At 36.3% G+C, this 11,510-nt stretch overlaps 2 long non-coding RNA genes and 1 pseudogene across 3 annotated transcripts; 1 reads left to right on the forward strand and 2 right to left on the reverse strand.

Annotated features, from left to right (window-relative positions):
* Nucleotides 1–253: 253 nt before the first annotated feature.
* Nucleotides 254–1,646, reverse strand: LOC136216602 (uncharacterized). Its single transcript, XR_010683343.1, has 4 exons — nucleotides 1,567–1,646; nucleotides 983–1,092; nucleotides 746–808; nucleotides 254–532 (listed from the first exon to the last, which is right to left on the reverse strand). It is a non-coding gene; the product is annotated as an uncharacterized lncRNA (long non-coding RNA).
* A 1,974-nt stretch (nucleotides 1,647–3,620) lies between these two features.
* Nucleotides 3,621–8,711, reverse strand: LOC136220517 (uncharacterized). 2 transcript variants are annotated; one of them, XR_010684546.1, is made up of 5 exons: nucleotides 8,522–8,711; nucleotides 8,197–8,393; nucleotides 7,333–7,495; nucleotides 5,247–5,338; nucleotides 3,621–4,170 (listed from the first exon to the last, which is right to left on the reverse strand). It is a non-coding gene; the product is annotated as an uncharacterized lncRNA (long non-coding RNA). The 2 variants fall into 2 exon arrangements; XR_010684547.1 differs by lacking the exon at nucleotides 7,333–7,495.
* On the forward strand, nucleotides 4,498–5,327 carry LOC136220516 (glucose and ribitol dehydrogenase-like; annotated as a pseudogene).
* Nucleotides 8,712–11,510: the final 2,799 nt, after the last annotated feature.

An 11,510-nucleotide genomic window follows, 5' to 3' on the forward strand; every position in this document is an offset into this window, starting at 1 on the left:
GCTCATAAACGATGAAACGAAATATGCGTCCAAAAAGTTTCAGGAAGCTTACCTATGGAAATGTAAATCCCAACAGTGCCATGGGTCTCACCAGCATTTCCGAGGTAGTTACTAGCTGCCACTCTGGAACAACACCAGTAATCAATAATTAATGCCACTAATTGCAAAACCAAAATGCCAAAAAAAAGGATCAAAATCTGCATATTGCTATATAAAAGGGGACATTTAACTATCAAATTCAAGTGGTTGTCCATTATCCATCAGCAAAATATCCCCAAGCTTAATGCGGAGTTTGTTCTGGTTGAAAGGAATTCCTGAATAACCAGCAGCAGCAGCAATGCGTCCCCAATTTGGATCTCTTCCATAAATAGCAGCCTGCGAGCATTGTTTGCAGACAATTTAAATAGGGGTAAAACTGAATTTATAAAATAGAGATCTGTTTTGATTTATGCCTTGACAAGTGAAGAAGCCACCACACAGCGTGCAACCTTTGCTGCTTCTACATCGTTTTCTCTGCCCCACTCACTGTTACCTAATGCATAAATGTCAAAATTAGCTGATAATCAAAATGTTCTTAAAATAGATTGGATCCCATCCTAGTTGTTAGATGCTCAATATAATTCCTAATGGAGAAAATCATTTGGAGAACTGCAATTTTTCTAATTATCAGTTCAACACGGGGTAAAGGAATCCCATAGCAAAGAATTTGGTATTTCAAGTGAACTTTTTAACATGTGAAGCAGACCTCAATAAGACATGTAGCTCCTTCTCCATCCCAGGCTATTGATTTGGCAAGACTTTGCATAACCTGAAACAGAGATGCTCCAAGAATTAGAGACATTAAAGAAAAACAAAAAGATCGTTTCCATGTTTATAGAAATAACACGATCTTGATATCACGAATCTTCTCCTTGGATATTACAATTTAACCAAAATGAAAAATACTTGCTCCTCAATGAGATAGTGAGTAACCATATTATACCTATTAGACCAATACTCCGGTGTCCATTTCTTAGGAAAACCAATACTCCGGTGTCCATTTCTGTATCCATGTCCAAATCTATGTCTTCTGAGTAGCTCATGCAATATAGCCTAAATATAAAGATCAATAGCATTTAATGGGTTCATTAAACACTTCAATATATATATATATATAAAAGAGAACAACAAACAAGGGGTAACGAGACTCTATGATGATATACTTATTGAACATTTTCATATATCAGTGTCAATTTTATCATTTTCATATACTTATTGAACATTTACATACATCTTTATATATTTGCACGTTTGAATTAGAATGATGCTATTTCAAGGGCACAACATCAGAGAGGTTATTGTACACAACTTAGGCCATAGAATATAAAAAATTCGTAAATCATATGGCATAAGTATACTCTAACTCTACCAACTCTATTTAATAATAGACATGGATATTTATATATCCACTTCTTTATGTGTCCATATTTGATATTTTAGCATGCAAAATAAAACATTCCTGCTTAGCCACAGAAACAAAAATATACTCACTGAACAATTAAAAATTATGATAAAGAAAATCCTTACTTGTATATGTGCTAGAGCGGTAGCATCAACACCATCTCCCAAAAGACTTTCGTACTGTATATCTTTTTTGCAGGCTGAATGAAAGCAAGAAGAGTCCATGTTGATAAAGTTAAAAATAAAAAAACATAAAAAAAGCAACAGCAAATAACATTTTGCAAAATACCTGGATTGCCCCATGGAATTCCTCCAACTCAGCATAAGCAAACTTTAGCATCTCTGAATCTGGAGGTGTCCCCAAACCTATAGGAAATTATAGTTTTACATGCTTACGTAGAGGGGGGAATAAAGCCAAATTACAGCATGAATGAGAAAGCAAAAGGCAATTCATGAATAGATTCTGAGTCTTTAAAAACTATGCTGAAAGACAATAGGCGAAATAAAATTTACCTGGAAGGCCCTTCAAAGCCCGTTGGAAAACCTTGATTGCAGTATCTATTACACCACTTTTTGCATTCCAAGTAGCATAGTCATACCATATATCAGGATAGTGATACAGATACATCAGGCACTAAAAACAATAAGGAAGCATGTCATTCTACTGTACTGAATAAAAAACAGTCGAAGGAATGGTCAAAGGAATAAGAAAGCATACAGATTAGTAAGATAAGTCCATAAATAACTCATCTAGAATTACAGGGCAGCACCAGAAAGCATACAGATATTGGGGATTTCCCGAACCCATTCAAAATCCTGGAGAGAGAGAGAGAAAGACGCTTTTAATTTGAGAGAACATTTGGGAATGAAAAAATGGAAGGGAGAATAAAATGAAATTCCCGCCTCCTTTACAAAAAAAATAATTAATTTTATTATTTTACATGCCGAAGTAAAAACTATCCGCCTGTTAATAATGTCTAACTTGATCCAATTTAACGAGTAAAATTGTTCTTGGTTGCTAATATTATAGGTAAAATTATACAATTTTAAACGTTAAGGGTAAAATTGCTTATGTCTATAAATGTTAGAGGTATTTTTGCACTTTATTCTTTATATAATTAATGAAAATTTTGTTTACTATGCAAAAACAAATGTACAGATGGAGTAAAGAGTTGATTAAGATAAATATAAGGACCTTAAAAATATATATGTAGCATAAGTAATTTTATGCCACATGTAAATTTTTTTCCGTGGCATAAATAGATTTAGCCACGAAAAAAAATTTATCGTGGTAAAAATCGTGGCATAAGTATATTTTTGCCACGAAAAACAATTACCCGTGGCATAAATATATCAAGTAACCTAAAGTTTTTACAGGATTCTCTTTTTCCCGTGGCTAAATGGAAATATGCCACAAATTTGGAATTCTCGTGGCGCAAGTAATGATTTGTTGTAGTGATTCTCCAAAGAAGCTTCATCAAAAGAACCTTATTATTGTCTTTGGCTTGTCTAATCCCCAGACCCCCTCTATCTCTAGATCTACAAACCTCCTTCCAAGGGACTAGATGTATCTTCTTACTATCCCCAGAATTCCGCCACAGAAAGCGGCGATTAATTTTATCCAGATCATTGAGTACCGGCTCCGGCAATCTACAGGCTTGCATAATGTGGTTGGGAACCGCACAGTTGACCGACTTAATAAGAGTAAGATGCCCCGCAAGAGACAAAGTCTTAGCTTTCCAATTAGCACATTTGTTATTAGTTCTATCCAGAATCACTAGTGGAAAAATGGCCATTTGCATCGGCCATTTTGGACCTTTTGCATCGGCCGCAACGCGATGCAAAAGCCCTCGACGTAAATGCAATTGCGTCGGCCGCTGGCCGATGCAAATGAGGTAGTCATTTGCATCGGCCCCTTAAAGAGGCCGATGCAAATGCCACCTCTATTGCATCGGCCTTTTATAAGGGGCCGATGCAAATGATATGTCAGATATGTTAAATGACACCATCATTTGCATCGGCCCCTTACAATTGCATCGGTCCTTCCAAGGGCCGATGCAAATGATTGTATCATTTGCATCAGCCATGTTTAAGGGCCGATGCAAATGATGCTTTTTAATTTAAAAAAATAATAATTTGGATTGAATAGAGCTCTATAGGGTATCAATAATATTTTATATCACACATTGAAAAAAAGAATAGAATATTTATAATATTCATTTACATAAAAGTATAAATAAAATTAATTAAAAAATAAGGATCGAGTAAAAAAAACTACAAATGAAATCATTGAGTACCTATAGATTATAAGGGGCATGTAGGTAACTAATACTTCAGACATGAATCCTTCAAAACTAGAAACTGATTTGCCCACTCCGCCAAATAGTTAGATCAAATTTGCTCCATGTTCAGTAAACAGAAAATTTCAACAGGCACATGCACACACATACACATACCTATATCATTAATTTAGTGGCAAATTACAGCAAAACGTCCAATATATTTTCATTCTTGTCCACGTCAAATTGAAGCAAAACTGGCAGCTCCCAGATACCAATTTGGAATCACACATTATCAAAGACAACTACATGGCTGGACGAGTGAGCCAGCATTTGCTACTGAAGATCTGGTTTGGTATGTGCAGAATAATGTTTTGAGAGTGCTGGCAATGTAGAAGTAGACATGAGTTTGTGACCGAGATCTTGCTTTTGGTCCTATTAGTTTTGTGACCTGCAGCATGTTAATGAAATCTAAATCTAGGCAACATCCAACTTCGATCCATTGCCAACCACTACAACATAGAAACTATCATAAGACGTTAAGTTCAATGAAATATCATAACTTATATGGTGATACAACATTTTTGGCTCATTTTACTAATGGGAGGGTTGCCACATGGAAAATCCTCAATACTCAATAACATGCAATGCAAGCAACATGGAAATCAAATTAGCACCAAATATGTCAGTCACATCTATCTTAACACATAAATTGATCATCTTGCCTATAAGATTAGAAACTAATCATCCCACCCAAAAGGTACCTGAAAAATTAAAAATGGCCAGCAGCGAAGAGCAGCAATTTCCACCCCAAAGCCAAGAGTAGCAGCCAGGCAAAGAACATGTAATGCACCCGCTTCCCCAACCCACAAACCCTGACTACAAACCCTCTCACAAGCTCCATGGGAAGGTAGCTTTAGTGACAGGAGGTGACTTAGGCATAGGAAGAGCTGTATGCTTCCATTTTGCACTAGAAGGTGCTACTGTGGCCTTCACTTATGTAAAAGGAGCAGAAGACAGAGACAAGGACGATACACTACATATGCTACAAAGTGCCAAATCAACAACTGCAAAAGAGCCAATTACCATCCCATCTGATCTCGGATTTGATGAGAATTGCAAGAAAGTTATAGACCATGTTGTTCAACAATTTGGAAAGATTGATATTTTGGTTAATAATGCAGCTGAACAACATCTTTCTAACATTGAAGACATCACTGTAGCTAGACTTGAAAGAGTGTTCAGAACCAATATATTTTCTCACTTCTACTTGACTAGGCATGCTTTGAAGCACAAGAAAGAAGGGAGTAGCATCATTAACTCCACATCTGTTAATGCATATAGTGGTGTGCAGGAAAAGGGGGCAGTGGTTTATTAGAAATTAACATTTAACTGGCATGGCAAGTAGCATGTTATGTTTAGTTAAAAGATTCAAAGGGATGAGATATACACACACAAAAGCTAAGCATGTTGCACCACATTTCAAAAGTATACTAACAGAGAGACATTTGTTTCTCTTTTACACACCTTTGGGTATATCCCACGAGTATTTTTTGGACAGTCCTTGCATAAATGTCCATGTCCATTACAGATAAAGCAGCTGGCATATTTAGTTCCTCCTGCATTTCCACACAAACCATTCTTATTATTAGTGAAGCAACAAACTAGAGACATATGAGGCCAACTCAGTGATCAGGAAAATAACCAAAAAGTCATAAAATGATAAAACTCATAACTAGAACTGGAACCGGTTTTATAACTATATGACAAGGACACAAGGTGCAATAACTTGGAATCCCCAGCTTAATAAATTGCTGAGTGAGAAGTCTTAACAGCAATTCAGAGACCAATTATTAGCAGTATAACCCATGTTTCAGACACCCCCTACATCTTCTATAATAACATGAAAGAATTAAGCATAACAAAACTATTATTAATGTCAAAGTTATGTCTAGCTTACAAACCGAAAGTTAATTTAGGAACACTATACATACTAGAATAGATATGCACCTAGGACTATTATACAACAGACGTTACTAATAAGGGCAATAACAAGCCCATGAGAATTATCAATACTAGTAATATTTAAGTCTGACCACCAATATGAATTGAGGCCCTTAGTCAATGAATCACGACGAAGAATCGGCCCCTAGTTTGCAAGAAGCCAAGGACTTGTCTAGATAATTATCTAAAATATGATAAATGGATATCAGTATTAACTTTTTTTATAGATTTCATCACTTAGGATGCAACAACAAGATTGTATCATCAAATTAGGAAACAACAGAAATCATGTAGACTAAGTATCAATTAGTAGCAACTCAAATCAAGATCCAATTCAGGGCATAATTTTTGATACGATAATAAGATTTTCGAAGACAGTTGACACAATTATCATTTTTCTTATATTTTTTTCATATTATTAAATAACGTCACACGATAACTCGAATTGAGAGTCACCTCTAGTTCCAATCAAGTCTAATCAAACAGAAATACTTAATTAAGCAAAGAATCAAGGTATCCCGAGGATTCGATCACACTTAACAAAGTCAATATATATCATTGATCCTTATTTTAAAGATAGAGCTACATGAATGAACTTGTTAATTAATTAACAAAATAATGATAATCTTATATCTAATAATATATAATTAGTACTTGAGATAAGAGAAATAATTAAACTATAGCAGACTTATTAGATTTCTATTGCAGGAAGCCAAGCAATATTGTCCTCTATTAAACTATAGCAGACTCAAAATGCACTAGAGCAGCAGATGAATAGCAACGTGGTTGATGATAATGGAGCCTCTGGATCTATTGGTTCAATGGGATGCGGAGATCCTATACAGTCACTTAGCCTGTCAATGAGCCCTGGCTCTCAGTCACTTAGAGTTTTCATTTTGAATGGGATTGTGAAGAGAATTGAAGGGTTTGGAGAGGACAATTGAATTGAATGGAGGGGGAAGAGAAGATGAGAAGTAGTTGTCATGATTAGGTGAAAGGGTCCAAATTTGTAGAGTGACATTATAACTTTGAAGTTTTGAGTTAATGAATTTAGAAGTTTGGAATCAACTGATAGAAGGGAGAAAAAGGACATTTACATGACATTTTCCTTACATATTCATTATCACAGAACATACGAAATCAATTAGTTAAATTTTTGGCCTGTTTCAGCTCAATATCTGAAAATTATTAACAAAAACATTCAATCCGAAAATAAAGAACATACTGAATATAGCACAGCAAGGCAAGGCAATTCATGGATGATTGACTTAGCATCGGCAAGGCAGGGCAATCATTAGCAGTATAACCCATGTTTCAGACACCCCTACATCTTATATAGGAACATGAAAGAATTAAGTATAACAAAACTATTATTAAGCTCAAATTTATGCTTAGCTTGCAAACCGAAAGTTAATTTAGGAACACTACACAGACTAGAATAGATATGCACCCAGGACTATTATATAACAGACGTTACAAATAAGGGTAATAACAAGTCAATGAGAATTATCCACACTAGTAATATTGAAGTCTGGCCAACAATATGAATTGAGGTCCTTAGTCAATGAATCACGATGAAGAACCGGCCAAGAGAGACTAGAGATATTACCTGGAAGAGAGGCATGCACAATGGCGAAGGACTGAATTTAACAAAATAGGAATTTTTGAGGGCCTGGCCTGAAGGAAGAAAGGAATGATATTATGCCCAAATGGCCAATACCGACATAGAAGTCATACCAATAAGAAGAGACGGGTAAGCAGAAAGCTGCAACCTGAAATTGGATTGAATAATATGATTCATAAAATCTTGAGCAAGAAGATCAACATAATGACAGGTATGTTACAAAAAGAGGGGTATGTAAAAACAGTCAATTTTTAGGTTTATCCCATTGTCAATAATATTCTAGGTTTATCCCACAGTCAATAACTTTCGAGGATGAAATTTAGAAATCAGTCTTATGATGGTGAGAATGCTCAATTTCAGGCAAGTCCCCATCTTTTAATCAGACCATATTTTCAATCTCGTGGATTCTCTCATTTTCTATCCCATTTTCTCCTAGAAAACCTTGTTTCAAACGCTAAATTCTCTTCAATTTGGAGCACATGCCTGATCTACATAACAATCTCATATCATAACAAAACCAACATACCAACTAACACATGTATAGAACCCTTAACCAAACCCAGCTCCACAATCACATATTGCGTATTTAAAGAAGATAAATTGAAACAGGAGTTAACAAAACAAGACCCAAATCACAAATTCATGACATCTCTTCCAAAATACCCAAATCAAAACAAGACCCAAATCAAAACAAACTATATGAACTTCAAAAATACCCAAATTAAAACAAATTAAAACAAGAACCATATCAAAATGTACTGGTATTTCAACCCAAACTTGTGAAATTATTCAAATCAAAATACCTATGCAACATAATTTAAAAGTAGAAGACAAGTGGATAAACAATACCTATATATGGAAGGGAAATTTATCAAAAATATCATAAGGAGCAAGGTGGAAATCGAGAATGGTGAGGAACACGCCATCGGAGAATGAGAAAGCGACTGTAGAATGGTGGAAATTCGGCTTCGAGGATGAGGAACACGCCTTCTCTATTGCAGTACGACCAGTTTTGAGAAAGCGTCGTTCAGGCCGGGCTAGGTTTTCTGCAGCATTAAGGCGAGCTTCTGATTTTGAAGAAAAAATGAAATACAAATTTCCAAAAGCACAAATGAAGTGAACGAAATGGACTTAAGTTAGACTCAGGGAAATAGATTAAGACAATGTAGCAAACCTGATAGTTTCCATGATAGGAATTGTTTTTCTTCAGTAAAGTGACCTATTTTCCTCTCTGCTTGTTTGAATGTGAGAGATGAAAGGTTGAAGGAAAGCTGATTCAAGAGATTGAAGGAAGGTGCTTCAATGGATCATCGTAAATGGGTCAGCGATTCTTGCTTGGAGCAGAAGAAGACGACTGATCAGTACCCCAAATTCTTTTAAGTGGAAAAAGTAACTTTATATTTGCATCGGCTCCTAATAAACTGATGCAAATGATAGGTGTATCATCTGATGCAAATACATGGATAATTTTTTGCATCGGCCCCTAAGAAAGGGCCGATGCAAATAATTTATGTATTTGCATCGGCCTCTTTTAAGAGGCCGATGCAAAAGGATAAACGGGCTTTTGCATCGGCCCTTAAGAAGGGGCCGATGCAAATGTTGTACCTGAATACGATTGCATCTGTCCCTATTAAAGGGCTGATGCAAATGTGTTATTTGCATCGCGTGTTAAAAACGGCCGATGCAAATGAGCATTTTTCTACTAGTGAATCTCTTTAAAAGAAGCTTTAGAGACTCTATCGCTATGGAGAGGAACCCCAAGATAATTACCAAAAGAATTGGTTAAAGGAATACTTGAAATATCACTCAACTTCTTGCACATTCCAGTACTCATATTTTTAGAACAAAGCATTCTAGACTTCTGAATATTAAGCTTTTAATCAGAGGCTTCACAAAAACAATTAATGATTTTCATAATCTCCCTCATTTGATCCTTAGTCCCTTCCACAAAAATCATAACATCATCCGCAAAAAATAAGTGAGTAATAGCAAGACAGAATCTATTAATAGAAACTGGATAAAAAGTCCTATTATTAATAGCTTCCTGGATTAGGTGAGTTAATCTTTCCATAGCTATAACAAAAAGAAAGGGGCTCATGGGATCACCTTGCCTAATACCCCTTAATGAGGAGAAATCCTCAGACATATCCCTATTAATCAAAACCTGAAAAGTAGGAGAAGAAATGCAAACCTCAATTAACTTCCTCCACCTCTCCGGAATCTCAGCTTTCTCAAGACACTATAGCAAAAAACTCCAGTTAAGGCGATCATACGCTTTCTGAAGATCCAGCTTAAGAGCCACAATACCTTTTCTACCCTTCTTGATCTTCATAGAATGAATCATCTCCTAGGCAACAACAACATTAATCATTTGTCTACCAGGAACAAAACTACATTGGTTCTGACTAATAATATAAGGAACAATATTCCGGAGTCTATTCGCCACCATTTTAGTAACTGTTTTATAGATAACATTACAAAGGCTAATCGGTCTCATTTGTAAAAAAGAAGAAGGTTTTTCACCTTTAGGAATCAGAACAAGCAGGGTTTTATTCACATGCCTGATATTTTCAGGATTAGTAAACACTCCTTCAATAAACTTATAAATTCCTTCCTTCACAGTATCCCAATGCTTATGATAGAAACCAGCAGGAATGCCATCAATCCCCGGAGCTTTAGTGGCCCCCATGCTAAAAATAGCTTGATCAATTTCCTCCTTCTTAAATGGCTGGAAGGCTTTCAGAAAATTATCCTCCTCATTCCTGGGATAAGTAGTCACTAAATGAGCTTTATTAAGATCAACATTAACTTTTTTGAACAAATCTTTATAAAAGTTAAGGGCAAGATTGCGAATATCTTCATTCTCATAGACCCAATTACCATTACAATCTTTAATCGCATCAATCATGTTCCTTTGCCTTCTAATTATAGTAGACAGATGAAAAAACTTGGTATTTCGATCACCATCTTTAATCCAAATTTTCCTAGACTTTTGAAACCACAGAAGCTCTTCCTGTCTCAAGACAGCTTCAAGCTCATTCTGAAGGGTTCTCAGAAAACCATCCAAACTATGATCATATCTAGCCTCCAATCTCCTATGAATACCCTCAATTCTTCTCAACAAGTTATTCTTCCTCCTGATAATATGACCAAAGATCTTTTTATTCGAAACAATCACATTCTTTCTGAAACCTTCCGAAGCTTGTAAGACATTAGAATGAGGAATCGAATTCTCTTTCACAAAATTTTTAAACTCAGGATGAGATTCCCAAGCAATCTGATATCTAAACGGCCTATTCCCTTTAGACTGATGGCCTCTACACAGCCTAAATAAGATAGGACAATGATCTGAATGTCTAAACGGTAAATTAAGAACAGAAACCTCAGTAAAACTGACTTGAGCACAAACATTGGCATAAACTTTATCAAGACGAACAAAAGTACTATTCCGCTTCCAAGTAAATTTATGACCCGCGGCTCCCAAATCTGAAAGCCCACACATATCCATATTTTGTTTATGATTCAAACAACGATTGACATAGTGATTAGCCCCCTGATAGGGGTCAAAAACCCCTATCTTTGGGTACGGTTTTAAGACGGGTTTTAGCATTATTTAGTTAATAAGCGAGCATTTCTCGCATTTAAATGCTTTTGTGTGAGTTAGTTAGGAATTGGAAACGTTTTATTTATTTTTCTTCGTTTAGGCTCATTTTATGACCAATCTAGGCAATTACGGCCAAAATAGCATGCATAGTATAATTTCGTTATCTTTTGAAGCTAATTGGTCCATCAAAAGTCGCACCAAACGAAGCGTTTGCTCAAAATAAGCGATTGGCGGATCAATTTAGCCTTTGTACTAATGTTATCTGGAGTTTCTGTACGTGCGCAGGTGTAAGTTCGAGTGAAAAAGGGCATCGACGGTAGTCGGCAAGCATCAAGGGTATACCGGGCAAAAACGCTCGACGAGCGGGCCTACGTAGGCCATGGCTACTCGCCGAGCAGGCCGCCAGGCGCCTGCTCACCGAGCAGGGCGCTGCTCGTCGCAAGTAGCCCTGCTCGATGAGCAGACCTGCGGGAATTGGTCAAAAAGACCAATTCCGCCCCCACGAAGCCACGATGGACCCCACGACTTCCTACACCAATAAGGACACGAAAATAGGTCA

This window comes from Euphorbia lathyris, chromosome 2 (assembly GCF_963576675.1).
Source record: "Euphorbia lathyris chromosome 2, ddEupLath1.1, whole genome shotgun sequence".
Classification (NCBI taxonomy): Eukaryota; Viridiplantae; Streptophyta; class Magnoliopsida; order Malpighiales; family Euphorbiaceae; genus Euphorbia; species Euphorbia lathyris.